Here is an 18,593-nt window from a genome sequence, read left to right as displayed (position 1 = left end):
ACTTCAACTAACATTCTGGTCCTGGGCGAAGCAATCCAGGCGGATTGGAACATCTGGAATAGAGAAGACATCAGACCCCTGCTGTAATGTTGGCCTCAAGGAGTTGTAATTTCCATGGGGCACCCTAAAACAAGTACTTGTTTTTTCGAGACCAGTGGCACTGGCATGTCCACACCCTCCGGGGGACGGTAGAGGGAGGGATCTGCTTGGGGGTGTTGGAGGGTTCCCCTAATCTTCTGTGGGCTGGTCCTGCAGGTGTATGACCTCCAAAAAGGATGCCCCTGACACTTGCTGACATACAGTTTCCTTAAAATTGGCTAGGAAGCTGGGTGTATATCAACAAGGAGAGAGGTAGGGAGAGTCAGAGACACTCTCTTGATCCCCGGTTAAGTGTCAAACAACAAAAGAAGAGAGGTCTGGTCTGGTCAAGCACAAGGCTACCAGAAATGTGGAGCAAAAAGATAAGAGGGTAGTATTGATCACAGTCACTCTATTTGAGTAGGATCACAGTCACTCTATTTGAGTAGGAAAGCCCTCACACACCGACCTGGTCAGTGTCATGCTTCATCATCGGGCCCCACCGAAGAGACCGAGTGTCTCTTCGGTGTGCTGCGACGCCAGAAAGACTGCGGAGCTGGTCGTGTGGGGAGGACGTGTTGTGGAAATTATAAAATTAAGTGACTAACAGGGTATCAAAAAAACTTTAATGAGTGATCCCTAAGACACGTGTAAGTGGTATATGTGTCTGAATTTAAGAGCCAAGGTTGTTAGGATTTTGTTTAAATTCAGCTAAATACCACGAGTTTATTAAAATTAATCAGTCAACATGTTTCTGCCTTTATTGTGGTATATATTCACCATGGCATTCTTCAGGACTAAACCCCGGCGGTATGGACACTCTAATAGTCCACCCTAACCTGGGGACGTGAAAGTGAAAAAAGGAAAAGCGAAAAAGTGCTTAAAAATTAGAAGAGCAATTGCTCATTCCAAAAAAGCCCCAAATTCAGGGGTGTCAGCACTTTTAAAACTGGGCGCTACTAGCACCATGGGTCTCGGGAGGGGGATTGGAGCGCGCTTGGCACATCGCCCTCAGCGCTCACAACCCGCTTGTCAACCTGCAAGATCCCTCTGAACCGGACCCCGACGATTCAGAGGTGTACAGGCATGCAGAACACTCTTCCTTTAAGTCCCAGTGTGTGCTGCTGAGAAGACCCCAGGTCCATGAAAAGTGGGACATGCGCAGACAGTAGACAGGCCCTGAGTAAGGAGCTACAGTGCAGGAGTGCAAACCCTGAGCTGTCCCTCATTGAAGCGAGAGCAATGAGTAAGGAAGCTCCCCAAGGAGAATAAAGACTTGAGGAGGCCAGGAAGCGGACAACCAACAGTTCTGGTGGTTAGGAACTACCACTAGGAGCAAAACGAGACCAGAACAATCCAAAATGGACCAAATGAGTCCGAGGAAATAGCGGGAAAAGATTGTTCCCCCAGAGTGACTGGGCAGAACAGGCACTTGTGACATCCTTCTCCCCACGTTCTAGAAACTCCTAAGGCTAAAAAGTGCCCTGATTTGCATGTGGTGTTGGACACTTATCCAGTATTGGGGTATCTTTCATAGATTCACATGTCTGAATCATTCCCCGTCGCTGAGGCAGGAGTCCCACGGTAAATAAAAAAGTAGTGCCAAAAGCACCTTGTAGTAGTAGGCCCTAGAAAAAGGCCTGAGGCCTAGATTATAGTAGCCTATCTACCTCATTATGCTAAAAAAAACAGTCTTTGCTCCAACCAATCAGCTTACAGCACCCTCTAGAATCCTCTCTGCAGAGCCAGCTCTCCTCAGATTTTTACCGCACGTCGTGTGGAAGGGAGTCTCCCTGAGTCTTGACTCAGTTTTTTCTTCAGAGCTTCAGGATGTCTGACAAAAAGGCCTTGTTTGGACCTTGCAGAACCTGCGATAAGAAGAGGGTCCATGTGGATGACCAGCATAAGGACTGTATTTATTGCCTTTATCCTAAACATGAGGCAAAAAATTGTAAGATCTGCCGCACCTTCCCTTCTAAGACCTTAAGGGAAAGGGAAGCCAGAGTCCTTTTGTGGCTTAAATCCTCTTCCACTGAGGATTATGATGGAGCTTCTACCTCTAGCAAGAGGGCAAGGTCTCAAGAGGATAAGACAAGTGAGGGGAGAAAACATGCTAAAACCTCCCACTCCACTTAAGGCTCTTCACAGAGATCTCAACATCTGTCTCTGGAGCCTCAGCCACCAACGATTCCTCAGAGAAAACCGTGAGTAAGAGTTCTGCTATCTCCTCACCAGTGACTACTATTTCTACTTCAACCTCCTCTTCTGCGGCTATGATTTCCACTACATCTATCATTTCACCTATTGTGTCTACAAAGATTTGTGTTGTGGCTAAAAGAACTCTCATAGACGACTCGTCGATGAAGACATCATCGTCAACGAAGCCTTCGTCGTCTAAAAAGAGCCCGTCGACGAAGTCATCGACGCCACCATCGACGACTGTTTCGTCGACGAAGAAAGCATCGACGACGAATCAGTCAACGGCTGCCCCGTCGACGACGAGCCCGCCTACAGTTACTCAGTCGACGACGAGCCCGTCGTCGACCGTCCCATTGACGCCGAGTCCATCGACGACGGTCCCGTTGACATCGAGCCCATCGACGACGGTCCCGCCGACGGCAAGCCCACCGATGACGATTCCTTCGTTGTCGACCTAGTCGACGATAAACCCGTCGACGACGGCATCTTTTCAGCTGGCGGATGCACCTTTGTCACCGGTGCAATCAAAACTGATGGATTCAGCTTTGCTGAAGCCTATTGCTGGGAATCAGACTTTTTGTACGCCAATTTCAACGAAGAACTTTCAACTTGTATCTTATAAGAGGCAACAAGGTTCTTATATATCGCCACTTATGCCCTCTCATCTTCTAGAATCTTACTCCGATGATGAGGAGGATGATTTTGAGGACGATGATAATGAAGGTGCTTTTGGTGTAGCGCGTCACCCATCTGATCTCATCATCAAGTGTCAAGATGATGATGAAGACGACACTTAAACTGAGCACCACTACCAGGAGGACATTATAGTGCCTCATGCTTTGGAACATTAAAGATGGCCTAAGGTCTCAGAAGTCACTCATTTACCGCCTACTTTGATACAGGACTTACAGGATATGCTGGCGGATTATAAACAACGCTTTCCACCACAAATGCCTCAGCCTAGTACTTCTGTTCCTCCACCTCAAATTCCACCGCTTTCTCCAGTCGTGGAACCTACGCCACCTGAATTGCCTCCACAAACCCCAGACACGTCATCAGAAGAGGAAGTAGAGGAATGAGAGTTGCGTAACGCACCATCAACAGACCCATGGGGTGATTACGTTATCCCCATGCCATTCCCCCCCCCCGACTCCTCAGCCTTCAAATTCACCACCTGAAGATGTAGGTGGGTTCCACAATCTGATGCAGAGAGCAGCAAACAGATTTAAACTCCCGATGACACTGGAGCAAACTGAGTGCTTTCTTCATGATTTTAAAGAAGAAACAAGGAAGGTGTCTAGAGCCATTCCTATCATTGAATACTTTTGGAAAGAGGGCCTAAAGGTAATGGAAAACCCTGCTTCTGTGCCTGCTGTGTTGCCAAGAATTAAGAAGAAGTACCGTGCCCCGCTCACTAGTCCAGCGTGCCTTATTGGTCATCCACGTCCGGATTCAGTAATCTCTCAGGCTGCACAACAAAGGTTGAAGAACCCAGCTACCCCTATTTCTACACCACCTGATAAAGAGGGGCGACGCTTAGACCTTATTGGGAAAAAGTTTTCCACCATGGCTGCGGCATCCATCAGAGCGGCGAATTCTTTGGCAATTATAGGGCGCTATGATCGCCAAATGTGGTCCGAAATGGCTGGTTTCATAGAGCTGATTCCAGAGGACAAGAGACAGGAAGCGCGGAAAATATTAATGGAAGGAGAGCGCGCAGCGGCGGAATCCATCGACTGCGCATTAGATATTGCGAATACAAATTTCAGACAGTTGGCTGGAGCGGCTGTCTTAAGGCGTCAAAGGTGGTTGAAAGCCACTACCTTTCGTCCAGAGGTCCTATTGAAAGTACTGGACATGGCATATGACGGAAAGTCCCTCTTTGGAAAACATGTCGACGAAGCTCTCCAAGCAATTAAAACAGATACAGATACTGCAAAGTCACTAGGGTCATTGCAGTGCAAAAGAGGATCGTTCAGAGGTGCGAGAGGACGCGGTTATTCGTCCAGAGGAAATTGTTACCAGCAAGGCAGGCAATACCAACAGCAATACCGCCAGAACTATCAGTCCTCGTATCGCCAGTCTGTATCGGCTGGTTTCTCTCGCCAAGGAGGAAGAAGGCGCACAAACAATCAGGGACGAGACAATCACAAGAAACAGTGAGGTCACTTGGGCGCCACCTTCAGTCCCCTACCTTCCTGTGGGCGCGAAGATATCTGCCTTCCAACAACAATGGCATCAAATAACAACAGATCAGTGTGTGTTGGACCTGGTCCAACATGGTCACACCCTGGAGTTCATCACCAAACCTCCAACAACTCCGCCAAGGGGTCCCCCTCGTCTTCACTTATAGATCAAGGAAGTTCAAACAATGCTTCTAAAGAAAGCAGTAGAGAAGGTTCCAATCCATCAGAGAGGGACAGGTTTCTATTCCTGTTTTTTCCTCATAAAAAAGAAATCCGGTTAATGGCGACCAATCCTAGACCTACGCAATCTGAACAGATATCTCAAGAAGCAGGGATTCCGAGTGGTCACCCTATCGGACATTCTCAACTGCCTCAACGAGGGAGATTACATGGCTTCCTTGGACATGGAAGATGCATACTTCCACATCCCAATCCACCCAAAGCTTCGAAAATACCTCCGTTTCGCTGGCGCCCATTATCAGTTCAAGGTCCTCCCATTTGGCCTCAAGTCGGCCCCAAGGATTTTTACAAAGTGCCTGGCTCCTGTGACAGCAGCTCTTCGGACAGCAAGGGTACAGGTCTTCCCATATTTGGACAACTGGCTAGTCAAAGGTCCATCAAAGGCCAAAGTAAAGTCCGACATTACAATATGCTGCAATCTATTTACATCGCTAGGCCTCACAATCAACAAGAGCAAATCTCAATTGGTTCCGAAGCAGAACCTGCTGTTCCTAGGAGCTTGTCTGGACACAGTAGGATGCAAGGCATTCTTGTCTCGAGAGAGACAACTCCGAGTACAGGCTTTGGCCATAAAACTGTCAAGAAGAAGGTCACTTTCAGTTCGCCTATTTGCATCGCTTCTGGGGATGTGCTCTTCGGCCATTAACCTTATTCAATTGGCACGTCTAAAGATGTGGCCTTTACATGAAGAGCTACATCGTCAATGGCATCAAGCGACAGGCTCCTTTGAGGACATCACAGTCACCAACAGGATGGTGCATGCTCTTCAATGGTGGACTCAGCTGATCAATCTGGAACAGCGACTTCTATTCTTGCAAGTTCCTCCGGATTTCATTCTAACGACGGATGCGTCCATGGAGGGCTTGGGAGGTCATCTCCAGGACTTACAAGTACAAGGAAAATGGTCTCAACAGCACAGAAAATGCCACATCAACAGTCTAGAGTTGAAAGCCATTTTTCTTTCTCTTCAAGCGTTCCTCCCCAGGATAGCAGGATCCTCAGTCCTGGTCAGAACGGACAACACTACCAGCATGTTTTATATAAACAAGCAGGGGGGAACGAGATCAGCAACATTGCCCAGGGAAGCCCAAGAGTTATGGCAATGGTTAACAATTCACAACATAACTCTCAAGGCGGAACACGTCAGAGGTCTTTACAACACTTTAGCAGACAAACTGAGCAGGTCCTCATCAGATTGCCACGAGTGGGAACTGCACAACAACCAGTTGAGCAAGGTGTTTCAGAGATGGGGCAAGCCGAAGTTGGATTTATTTGCATCCCAACAGAACAAGAAATGCCGGTACTAAGCCAGCAGGTACCCTCAACGGGGATCAAGGGGGAATGCCCTGTCCATGCGATGGTCAGGGATTTATGCTTACGCCTTTCCTCCGATCCCTTTGATTCCATGAGTGGTGCGCAGGATAAAGTTGGAGAGTTGCCGCCTTCTCCTAATTGCTCCCATGTGGCCTCGCCAGTATTGGTTTCAGGAGCTCATGCTACTTTCACAGGAGCCACCGATCAGACTGTTGGTAACCCCAACGCTACTGTCGCGCAACGAGGGTCAGGTACTTCACCCAGACCAACAAAAAACAATACGGTGGGGGAGGACCTCGGGGAAATTTAAAGACCTAGCTCTGGATACAGTCCCCAAAGAGCCAAACAATTACCAAAAGTACCAGAGGGTCTTGAGAAGAGAGAAGAGTTCATAGGTGATAGACACCCACCCAACAGTCCAAAGCCCTTAAACTGACTAAAAAGGCAGCGTAGTGTGCACAAAACATCTCAAGTGGATGAGGAAAATACCCATCAGTCACCACTCGGATCCGCCCATCATCATTTGGGATTTATCCGGACCACACCGTCTGAGAATGTTTTTATTACAGTCAAAGAGAGACCTGGTGGTTGAAAAGTTTACTTACCTGTAACTTCAGTTATACTGTATTGGTATCTTTCATAGATTCACATGCACCCACCCTCCTCCCCGAAGAGTCAGTTCTCTAAGTTCGGGATACTTGTTCCCACTTGTGCTACGAAAATCTGAGGAGAGCTGGCTCTGCAGAGAGGGTTCTAGAGGGTGCTGTAAGCTGATTGGTTGGAGCAAAGACTTTGGTCTTTTTAGCATAATGAGGTAGATAGGCTACTATAATCTAGGCCTCAGGCCTTTTCTAGGGCCTACTACTACAAGGTGCTTTTGGCACTGCTTTTTTATTTACCGTGGGACTCCCGCCTCGGCGACGGGGAATGATTCAGGCATGTGAATCTATGAAAGATACCAATACTGGATAACTGAAGTTACAGGTAAGTAACTTGTTTTCTTCTGCCCGTTCACCTGTACCCATATGATGGAATGAGGCAGCTCTGATCCTGCCCAGACCTGTTACAGGTGAGTGGGAGAGAATGAAAAGAAACCGGCACTCAGGAGTAGTCCCAGGCATGCATGAAGCCGGCAGAGGCTTTGGAGGCTCTCCTCCGACGCACAAATCCATATTCTGGTGCCTGATTGGGGCTGTGAGAACAAGCATTTACAATGCAATAGGTCTTGCATTTACGCGAGTTTGAGCTATTGGCATTATAAATGACAATTACTTTTATTTATGTTTTGGTTTTTAAAACTTAAATAAAAGGCATTGTCCTTTACAATGCCAATAGCTCTAAATCTCGCAATTGTAAGGCCTATTGCATTGCAAATCCTTGTTACAAAATGTGACGTTTATTGCCCATATTTTAAACATTCTGACTCCACCAGAGGACACTGCAGGATGCCCGGGATTGAATGTATGCTGACTGCAGAGACAGACATGTCATTACTGTGATGCGCAGCCCAACCCAAGCCTAGCTGAATACAGTGTGGTTTATCAGAGCCATATATTTTAGCCTGCTCGGTTCTGCTGCAGTCCGTAATTGGAAGCGGAGGGATGAGCCACTCAAAAATGAACGCAGATGTACACGAACATATACACTGCCGAAGAGCAACAGACAAAATCGCAAACACTCTGGTACTACGTAAAGCTGAAACCAAAAGCATGTGCCTCGCCACAAAGAGAATGCCCATATGCCGTTCACGGCAAAATTACTAAGGCTTGGCAAGCGGCACGCATCGCCTCTCTCTTCTACAATAAAAAAAATTGTAATTAAAAACCACAGAAAGAAGAGAAGTTGGGTGTTAAGAGACTTGCTCAAGTTCAGCAGAAAGGATCAGTGATAAGGTTGCTAATGTCTCAAAATTAAAAGACTGCATATCATGCACGTGTATCTGAAAGAAACAGGTTAGTGTTAGATTCCTTACCTTCAGACTGGATCCGGAAAGTTTTCATCAGCAGTAACCCTGCGTGTTGGTAGGCGTCGTCTGCGGCTCCACGTCCGTCGTCGGCGTCGTGATCGCCGGGATGACGTTGTCAGAGTACTTAGAATCTGCCCTCGCTCGCTTATATCAGTTCTTCTTTTTTCCACGCCAGCAAGTGCAGATCCGGGAACTGCTAGTACCGTAGTCACTTTTTTACTAACTTTTTGGCCTATTTTAGCTATCGTTTTCGAGTCGATTCAACTCCTGGTGCCGGTAGGGAGGCCTGGATTCAAACCGTGGGACGCCTGTCACCGCCTGATGTCGGTGACCGACCTCCACCGCCGGTGTCTCTACTGCCTAGGGGCCGACCACGACGACAAGTCGTGCCCCAACTGCCGGGCCTTGATGTCGAAGGCTAGGCGGGAGCGGTCCCGCAAGCTACTGGAGCTCCGGCAGTCAGCTCCGCGCCGCTCGAGGTCCCCGTTGCGGAGCCTTTCAGGTAAGTCGAGGCACTCTAAAAAGAAGTCAAAGAAGCGACATCGCTCTTCTGACTCACCTCGCCGGTCGCGCGACTCAGCTGAGGGTTTGGGTGGCACCACCCATGCGGCTCCGTTGGAGCCGCAGGCGTCGCATCCCAGTCCCATACCCTTCGGTCCCTGGACTGCATGCGACCCCGGAGGAGATACGGGATTTCTTCCCTCCGCTGAGGCCTGTCGGCGCGCATTTGGGCCCCGCAGACCCGACGAGGGGCCTTAGCGAGTCGCCGGCTTCGGCCCCCCTGCCTTCGTCGACTTCAGTCCCGACGACGCAGGACCCTGGGGGATCCAGGCCTGGATCTTGGTCGACGACAGTTAACCTCACGACTCCTCCGCTGGCGCCGCCCCTGGTGGTGTCACTCCCGGCGCCGTCCTCTGACGCCGTCCCCAGTTTCAGCCCCTGTCTGGTGTCAGACCGGCGCTGCTCTGCACCGTCTCCGGCGTCGATGGGTGAGCAATTCATCTATGACCCGGCTCCGACATTCCTGCCTGTTTATCAGGACACGGGTGAAGGGGAGGACAGGGAGGGATCTGAGGGCCCTCTGGCACAGCCGTGCCAGTTGAGTCAGGACTGGGCAGACGGGCTAGGGGGTGCCAATGGCCTTGACACTTTGCCTGACACTGGCTTCATTTCTCCTCCCTCCGTGGCAACGGAGGAGGGTGCTACCTATGGTGTGGTGTTGCGCAGGGAGAGCCAAGGCCTTGTCTCCTGCGCTCCATGCTGCGGTCGTGAGGACTAATCTCCTCACCGAGATGCTTCAACCGCTAGTAAGCTCTTCTGAGCCTCTGCTGCCGTTCAATGAGACCCTCACAGACGTTCTGATGGGCACCTGGTCCAAGCCCTCCACAGTGCCCCCTGTGGATCGGAATGTGGCCTAACGCCACCGCCCGGCTCTGGGCGACCCCTGCTTTCTGTCCCTACACCCCACCCCCGAGAGAGCCTGGTGATCCAGGCCTCCACGTCCCAGACCGCATTCTGACTGCCCCTCCAGGTATGGAATCCAAAAGTTTTGACCAGTTTGGGAAGAAACTGTTCTCCTCACTTAGTCTGAGGTTGCGGTCTGTCAACACCGCTTACCTTTTGGGCCGTTACACCCACTCCTTTTGGGATACGGTTGCGGATGTGCTTCCCCAGTGTCCCGAGGAGTCCCAGGCACATCTCACCCAAGGTCTAGCTGAGGGGCGGAATGCACCACTTTATTCCATCAAATGTGGACTTGATACCACGGACTCGCTGGGCAGAGCGATTTCCACGACGGTGGCGATCCGTCGCTATGCCTGGCTGAGGTCCGCCAATTTTTCAGGGGATGTCCAGTCCACGCTCATGGACATGCCCTTTGATGGGCGTCGCCTTTTTGGCGACAAAGCAAACAGTGCACTTGAGCGTTTCAAGGACTCCAGGGCTACAGCCAAGTCCTTGGGCCTGTCGGGCCAACGCCAGCAAACATCTGCTTTTCGCCCCTTTCGTGGCCAAGGAAGGGGCACCTCCACACGTTCGTCCAGCCACAGGCCACAGAACCAACCTCAACGCGGTTGCGGACGTGGTAACCTCCATGGCTGTTCAGGGGGACAGAGGCCCGGTCAGTCCACATCCACTCCCGCAGCATCTGCCTTAAAGCCTTCCTAGTCCGAGCTTTCAGGCCCATTCCACGCCAGTGGGGGGCAGAGTTCCCCATCACCTCCTCCACTGGCGTACCATCACTTCGGACAGGTGGGTGCTGCAAATCGTCCGAAGAGGCTACTCCCATATCTTCAAGGCGACCCCTCCACTGCAGTACCACTGCATGTCGGGGATCACTTGCAGCTTCTGCAGGATGAAGTTACAGCCATCTTGGCCAAGGGGACCATCGAGCGCGTTCCTGGGCCAGAAGTATGACTGGTTGCTACTCCCACTACTTTCTGGTTCCCAAAAAGGGCAAAGGGGGCCTGCGCCCTATCTTGGACCTCTGGAGCATCAACGGCTTCCTCCGGAAGGAGAAGTTCAATTTGCTGACTTTAACTCGGGTCCTGGCTGCCCTAGACCCTGGAGACTGGATGGTAGCGTTGGACTTGCAGGACGCATATTTCCACATCCCCGTCCTGCCGGCCCACTGGCGCTACTGGCAGTTCACGGTAGGCCACGAGCACTTTCAGTTTACTGTGTTCCCCTTCGGCCTCACCAGTGCCCCTCGGGTGTTCACGAAAGTGATGGCTCATCTGTGCAGATCAGGGGTTCCAGTCTAGCCCTATCTCGACAACTGGTTGTTGAAGGCAGGCTCGCCCCAGACAGTCTCCCACCTCCAGACTACGGCCGATCTCGTGCACTCGCTGGGGTTCTCCATCAGAGTGAAGTAGTGTGGCTCACTGGTTAGAGGCGGCAGACCCGAGAGCAGAGGACGGCCCGGGACCAGGGTTCGATTCCCGGCGCGGCAGGTTTCTGGACCAGGGTCAGCGGACTTGATAATTCTCTCGCCTCGGTGCCCACTCTGATCAGCGATCACACTCGGCAACTCTGGGCATTAGCTTGCCTCATCTTCACTAACGGCCCCACCAGACCGCCGGGGATGCCTGGTCTCACCCTGGAGATACCCATTAAGGGACCATCTCTCAGGGAAGCCAGGAAGGGTTTCGCAGCGGTCGAAGCGCCTTGGGACCCTACAGGTAAGTAGTGCGCTATATAAATGCCAATACATTTACAGCGTGCCGAAGTCACACCTGTGCCCCTCTCAGAAGCTTCTCTTCATTGGAGCGGTTCTGGACTCTGCACAGTTTCGGGTTTATCCTCCCAAACAGCGGGTTCGGAATATTCAGGCTCTGATTCCGATCTTTCAGCCTTTATCCCGAGTTTTGGTCAGGCTGACGCTGCGGCTCCTGGGGCTGATGGCCTCCTGCATCCTGCTGGTACATCACGCCAGGTGGCGGATGCCGGCGCTGCAATAGGACCTAAAGTTCCAGTGGGCACAGCATCAGGGCAACCTGTCTGACCACGTCCTGATCTCAGAGGGCACTGCAAGACAGTTGCAGTGGTGACTCACGGAACGCGATTGGGTTAGTGGCAGATCCCTCTCCCTTTCCCAATCCGACCACACAGTGGGGACTGATGCATCCCTCCTGGGATGGGGGGGCCACATGGGAGAGGCGGAGATCAGAGGCCTCTGGTCTCCGGCAGAGTCCCGGCTCCATATCAGCCTTCTGGAGCTGCGGGTGATCCAACTCTTACTGAAGGCATTCCTTCCCTCTGTCCGGGGAGTGTTGTGCAGTTGTTCACGGACAACACCACCGCCGTGTGGTACTGCAACAAACAGGGCTTGGTGGGGTTGTGGACCCTTTGTCAGGAGGCTCTGCGCCTCTGGACATGGCTGGAACACCAGGGCGTCACTCTGGTGGTTCAACACCTGGCAGGTTCCCTGAACGCCAGGGCGGGCGAACTCAGCCGCCGGTGCATGATGCATCACAAATGGCGTCTGAACTCTGACGTGGCGCAAGGTCTCTTTCTGCAGTGGGGAGAGCCTTAGTTAGATCTATTCGCCACCTAAGAGAATGCGCAATGTCATCAGTTCTGCACGTTGGAATTTCCAAGGCGGCACTCGCTCGGCGACGCTGCGGTCTGTTGTACGCCTTTCCACCTATACCACTTCTGCCCAGAGTGCTGAAGAAGATCCGACGCAGCCGGGGCCCAAGTCATCCTTGTGGCTCCAGACTGGGCACGAAGATACTGGTTTCCCGAGCTACTCGGTATGTCAGTCGATCCCCCGATTTGTCTGCCTCTTCAGTAGGACCTTCTGTCGCAGCAGCAGGGGACGGTCCTCCACCCGAAACTGTCCAGTCTCCACATACATGAGTGGAGATTGAGCGGCGACAGTTGAGGCCATTTGACTTGCCTCCTGAAGCCTGTGATGTGATTCTGGCAGCGAGGCATCCCTCCACTAAAACAGTATACGCCTGCAGGTTGAACAAATTTGTGGCATGGTGCACAGCAAAGGCTGTGGATCCACTTTCTGCCCCTCTTTCAGAGGTTCTCCTCATCCTTCTTTCTCTTGCCCAGCAGGGCTGTGCTCTGGGCACTATCAAAGGCTATCTCTCGGCCATTTCAGCCTTCTTAAGGCTTCCTGATCAGCCTTCCTCTTTTCAAGTCCCCTGTTGTAAATAGGTTCTTGAAAGGCATCACACACATGTTCCCTCCTGTTCCTTTCGTGATGCCTCAGTGGAACTTGAACTTGGTACTTAATTATCTGTTGTGCGCTCCCTTTGAGCCACTTCATAATTGTCCTTTTCGTCTTGTGCCGCTTATAATTGCTTTCCTGGTTGCCATCACCTCTGCCAGAAGAGTGAGTGAGCTCCATGCTCTGTCTTCTAAACCTCCTTTCCTCTCTGTCCATCCGGACAAAGTTGTTCTGAGGACATGTTCTTCTTTCCTGCCCTAGGTGGTTACGGCCTTTCGCATTGGGCAGTCCATCACCTTGCCCACCTTCTTTCCGCCTCCGCATCCCTCATAAGAGGAAGAGAGGCTCCACCGTCTGAACCCAAAACGTGTGCTCTCCTTTTATCTAGACCGCACACGCCAGTTCCTGATGGATGACCAGCTCTTTGTTGGTTACGTGTGCGCTAAGGGACGGGCGGTGCACAAGCGGACATCTCTCGGTGGGTCGTTTTGTGCATCAAGGTCTGTTATTCTTTGGCAAAAAAGGAGCCTCCTGTGGGCTGCGCGCCCAGTCCACTCGGGACACGGCGTCTACTACTGCCCTGGGTCGGGGAGTCCCCTTGCAGGACATCTGCCAGGCAGCTACGTGGGTCTCGCTGCACACGTTTGCTAAGCACTACTGCCTGAACAGCCAAGTCCGGAGGGATAGCTTTTTCGTCCGTTCCGTTCTCCAGGTCTTCTGGTATGATCTTGGTTTGCAGACCCACCACCGGGGTTGGTATTGCTGGGTATCTATTCTAAGGTAAGGAATCTAACACTAATCTGTTTCTTTCAGATGCACAAGTAACTTACCTTCGTCGTAAGAGACAGTAGTTCGTGTTAGATTCATTACCGCCCCACCCATCCTCCCCGTTCTGCAAACCGATATGTAGGGTTAAGGTATCTCCCTTTGAGGGCCCCAGTTTTATGGCACCAGTGTCGGTGTCTTGCATTGCTCTGCATTCCTTGCACGAAAAGCTTTGTACAGAACTGACGTCAATGCACGAGGGCGGCGTCTAAGTACTCCGACAAAGTCATCACGACAACGGACGCGGAGCCGCAGAAGACGCCTACCGACGCGCAGGGGTACTGCTGACAAAAACTTTTCGGATCCAGTCTGACGCCTGGGAATATTCTAAGGTAAGGAATCTAACACTAACTACTGTCTTTTACAGATAAATCATTACCAAAGGAAATTAACTTGTGCTTTTGTTTTTTTAAATCTTCATCTGTTTTCCAGCTTTTTATTAAGTTAAAAACAAGTAAAGCGGCATGAGCTCCAATTAAACTTACAGCGTGACAAACTTTGCCCTCCGCCTCGGAAAGCTCATGGAAAAATGAAGAGCGCAACTCTGGGAACTTTGGTTTGGGATGGGGGAAGGGAAGGGAGGAGCGGGTAGGCTTTCCAATGAGGAGCCAGTAAAGAAGCTACCAGCTCACCCTCCTATGTCATGCCAAACAAAGATGGCGTCGGCCTGTCCAGATGGGCCGTCCGAAAAATGGACAGGGCGGTAACAAAGAAGCCGGATTCCTAATCACATGCCCGTGTTTACCCTAAACGATGATGTCAGACAATGGAAAAGTGGGGCGGGGCTTCAAGTCCCCTTCTGAAATTGTATTGATTACAAGAAGCCCTCGCATAGCGAGCAGCGCTTTGCTCTGCGACGCCAGGCGAGACCTAAAAACAAAATAGAAAGATGTGGAGCAAGGCCAATAATAAAAAGAAAATGAACAACTTGTGGGGAAAGGCGTGTCCCAAAAGCCTCTTGCATATTTTGTTTCCTTGGTGCCCCTAGGAGGGCAGGGTCCCCACCAACAGCTAAAGATGTTTTAGGGGCTGTCGAGTGTGCTGCAGCTCCCACTAAGGTACCATCTATGGTTTTTTTGGAACACTCCCTAAGTCTCATGACCTAGGGAGGCTTTATCAATGGTTTTAAGTATTCCTGGAGCTGGGGCCTTTGGCCCAAAGGCTTTACAATGAAGGCCCCTCCCATTGGCGGGGACCTAAGATTGCTTTGCAACATGTGTCCGATAGCAACAACATTCATGCTCCCAGTTGTAGAAAGTTGAAATTCTTTATTAACAGTGATGAAGGTTACAGTGATTCATTACATGCATTAAGGAAGGTCATTGAGAAAAGTTAACATTGAACCATTATTTTAGGAAAGTTATTGAAATGCTTTGTTGACTATCAAAATTAGCATTGAATCATTATTTGTCATAATTAATGTCATTGTGAGATGGCACCATCCTTGGGGGAATGTGGTGATACACTGACAAAGCAGTGTGCCACTCATTTAAGTTGGGCAAGATTTCATGCATCTGTTATGAAGTCAGAGAAGATTTCCTATCTCAGACAACAGTTATGAAACCAGACAAGATTTCCTGTCTGTCACATCAGTTATGAAGAAAGACAGTTTATATCGAATCAGACGCGACTTTTAATCTCATGAAAGATATTCTCAGTTATTGTGCTCTATTAGCTGGCTAGTTGAGACGCACTGTGGTTGTGTGTTTGCTGGTTTCTTCTCAGAATTGGTTCCCAAAGGAGCTCATATTCTTTATAAATTAGAATGTAGCACATAACAAAACAATTTATTTGGAAGAACCCAATCATATTTCAGTCAAATTGCATATTGCGACACAGGCGGGCTTAATAAGTTAGAAACAATCATTGGCTTTCCATATCCTAGCATGCAGGCTTTCTTGTTCACAACTGAAACGCAAGTGAATGACCAGTGAGAGGAATGCAAGTGCTGACTAAATCACCTTCTACAGCAATTGCCTAATTAATTCTTAGCACACGTGGACTAAATTCATTAAGCATACAATATTTCCTTCTTGTTGGAGTCAAACTGCTTTAATCATGACATACACAAGGTGGCCAGTTAACACACTATTTATTTTTCAACCAAATATTTATAGCATGCAGCTACAGGTTAACTAATGTATCGCCTTTTGACTAGCCATAGGTGATTAATTAGTGGCACAGAGGACAGCTTTTTCATGTTGTGGTCTCAGCCGGTCCTTATCATGTTTTAGCTGACTATATATTTGATCCCTTACACATGCTTGGTGTTCAAATTGGACCAGATGGAAGGTAGCGCACAAAGGCTGGCCACTTAGTGTATAACACTGCTTCGCTGTTGCATGGTTGACTCATGGTACCAAGTAGGGACATTTATGTAATCAGTAAAATCATAGCCAGGACAATCTCCGGCAAACATTGTCTGATTCTTGGCACACATTTGTCTGCACTCCTAGGTGCAGAACATGTTCCATAATTTGTTCGATTTACCCGCCCTGGCTAATCCATTGATGGTGCACGCCAGCAGCATGAATAATTCACAGACTGACTTATTAAAGGTGAATATTGCTCTCACAAACAGACTTCCTGGTTTATTTAGGGCTCTTACAAGCTAACTAAAGGGTGGCGTGCCCAGCACCGGCAACATGGCAGACGTGTCTTAAGACCGCTCCGTCACTAATCCCCGTTAATCCTAACATTTCTTCGTATCCACTGGGCATCCACAGCGAAGAGCCCTAGTGAAGTGTGGGTGAGCCTCCTGGGCACTTGGAGAGCTACGATTCCGCTCGAGCTGCTGTCGCGCAGGCGCTAGTAGCGGGTTCTGGGCCTCAGCCGAGTGCGGGCCTGCTGAGTTGCCGAGATCAGGCTTGGCTGCCACGCACGTGTGTAGGGTTGCAGGAGCCTATCGCTTCCCCCTTCAGGGCAGACCAGAGTGACCGACAGAGTCGGTGGCATTGATCGGGAGTGGCCGGAGTAAGAGACGCCATCGTTGAAGAGACCCGACGTGGTCTTGGGAGCGAACCCGACTTGGTCTTACTGTTGAGTCCGTTGTGGAGGTAACAGAGGAGCTGCCTGCTTTGGGTGCAGTGCTGGGCAGAGATGGCAGGGACCCGCTCTGCTTGCTTGTTGTGGACACTGCTGGGGCTGTGCTAAAGGTGTGGAGTGGACTGGGCCTGGTTTGGCGGCCTCCGCGGCTTGCTCCTGGTCTGGATGGGTCACGGGCCTGGACTGGACGGTCCCTGAACCCATGGAGGCTGCTGCCTTGAACGGTGACCGCTCCATTTGAGCGGAGCGGCAGAGGAGCGCACCACTATCTCCCAAGGTGGAGAGGGAGGGGCCCAGAGACCGTAGTGCTGCCGGAAGTGAGCTACAGCAAGTACTGCTGTTGTAGGTGGGATCGGCTGGAACCCCGGTGGTCGTGCAGGTGAGGGACAGGCCTGCTCTGAATGAGGCCTGGCATGGACGACTGAGATGTGTTTCACTTGATTGCTGGGGGTACTGGTGGAGCTGTGCTGGCCGGAAGCTGGAAACTGAGGCTTACCTCGGTCACTGCTGTGTGGTTTGTCTGTGATGTAAATATGCTGGAGGCTGTACCAAGGAGGAGCACTCAAGAAGAGCTCGTGGGACAGGGTGAGACACCTTTGCAGGAGCGCTGGAGGAGGTACCTAACTGGATGCAAATGTGCCCTATCTACCAATGCGAAGGTATGAACTGCAAGTGATACATATGCTTGAACATATGGGCCCTGATGCGCTGTAGATGGACTAAACGCATGGCTGAGTTCTAGGCCATGTACAGTGACTATATCGACTTATGAAAGGAGTACACACCGGCAAGCAGAGGTAGGAAGCCTTAATCCGGAGAAGCGGTGGGGAGGGTCAATTGCTGACAATAACAGTTGGCCCTGGGACAGCACATAACCTTATTGTGGGAAAGATGATCAACACCGGGTGCTGCAGCCGTATGTTAGTGATGTGCAATCACCGCCGTTGGCCATTATCGATCGAGGGAAGAATTAAAAGGACCGGGGCCAGCCTTGAACACAAGTCAGAGGACTAATTACCTAGGGTGCTGAAAAGTGTGGCAACCCCGCTTATCTGTGGGTGCAGGAGAGAAAAACAACACAGAGTCATAGTGGTGGCAGCACGATTTGACAGTGGAAGAAAGGAACACCTCCCCTGGGGGCGTCACTGGGCGCATGGTGGGACTCTACCCGTTACCTGGCCCTGTCCCGTTGGTGGTTTGGGTTAGTTAGAGTATACTGGGGATTACTGCTGGACAGATGGGCCGAACTAGGGGAGCCGGCTCGAATACCTCCTCGCAACACACTAGTTCTGCTCACGGGGCCCATTGCTGCACTTTGGTCACCGGAAGGTAGCCTTAAATACAGACAATACGAAATTCATAGCATATTGATTGTGCACTTTACAAAATTGTACATGTCGGCCTCAAACGCCTTTGAGACCGAAATATGCTCTTTTCTAGATAGCCTCCCATTTCCCACACTCACTTCTGAACAACGCAGGGAGCTGGAGACACCAATCACACTGGAGGAGGTAAAGGGTACTATTCAAGCTCTGCCATCTGGAAAGATCCCTGGGCCTGACGGTTTCCCTCATGAACTTTATAAAACTTTTGCTAACTTGTTGTGTCCTTACTTCCTGAAGGCATATACCGAAGCCTTAGAGGGCGCTCCTCTACCGACCTCCCTGACGGAAGCGATGCTGATTACACTCCAAAACCACATTGATAGACCACACAAACAAGCGCCTACCGACCATTGGCACTGCTGAATGGGGACTACAAGGCAGGCATCCTGGCAGGTTGTCTGGCACTCCTTACTTCACATCTAGTTCACTTAGACCAAAATGGTTTTATCCCGGCCCGTAACACCACTCTGAACATCCATAGACTATTTAGGGTGATGCGTGGTGCAGCCGTGACGCGGCCAGCAGCAGGCTGTATGGTTCTAGACCTGGAAAAAGCCTTTGATACGGTGTAGTGACCGTACATGTTTGCGATGCTGCTTTGTTTTGGGTTTGGGCCATATTATCGGTCTCATTAAATTATTGTATAGTGCTCCCTCAGTGCGGGTCCGACTTAA

The 18,593-nt window shown here is 50.6% G+C and overlaps 1 protein-coding gene and 1 pseudogene across 3 annotated transcripts in view; both read left to right on the top strand.

Moving 5' to 3' along the window:
- Positions 1-18,593, top strand: part of UNC13B (unc-13 homolog B) — a 3,024,149-nt gene that overhangs the window by 1,090,991 nt on the left and 1,914,565 nt on the right. The window lies entirely within an intron of this gene.
- On the top strand, positions 3,228-4,440 carry LOC147726139 (uncharacterized; annotated as a pseudogene).

The sequence above is a fragment of the Lissotriton vulgaris genome, chromosome 3_1 (assembly GCF_964263255.1).
Source record: "Lissotriton vulgaris chromosome 3_1, aLisVul1.2, whole genome shotgun sequence".
Lineage (NCBI taxonomy): Eukaryota > Metazoa > Chordata > Amphibia > Caudata > Salamandridae > Lissotriton > Lissotriton vulgaris.
This window is presented reverse-complemented; position numbering and strand designations above follow the sequence as displayed.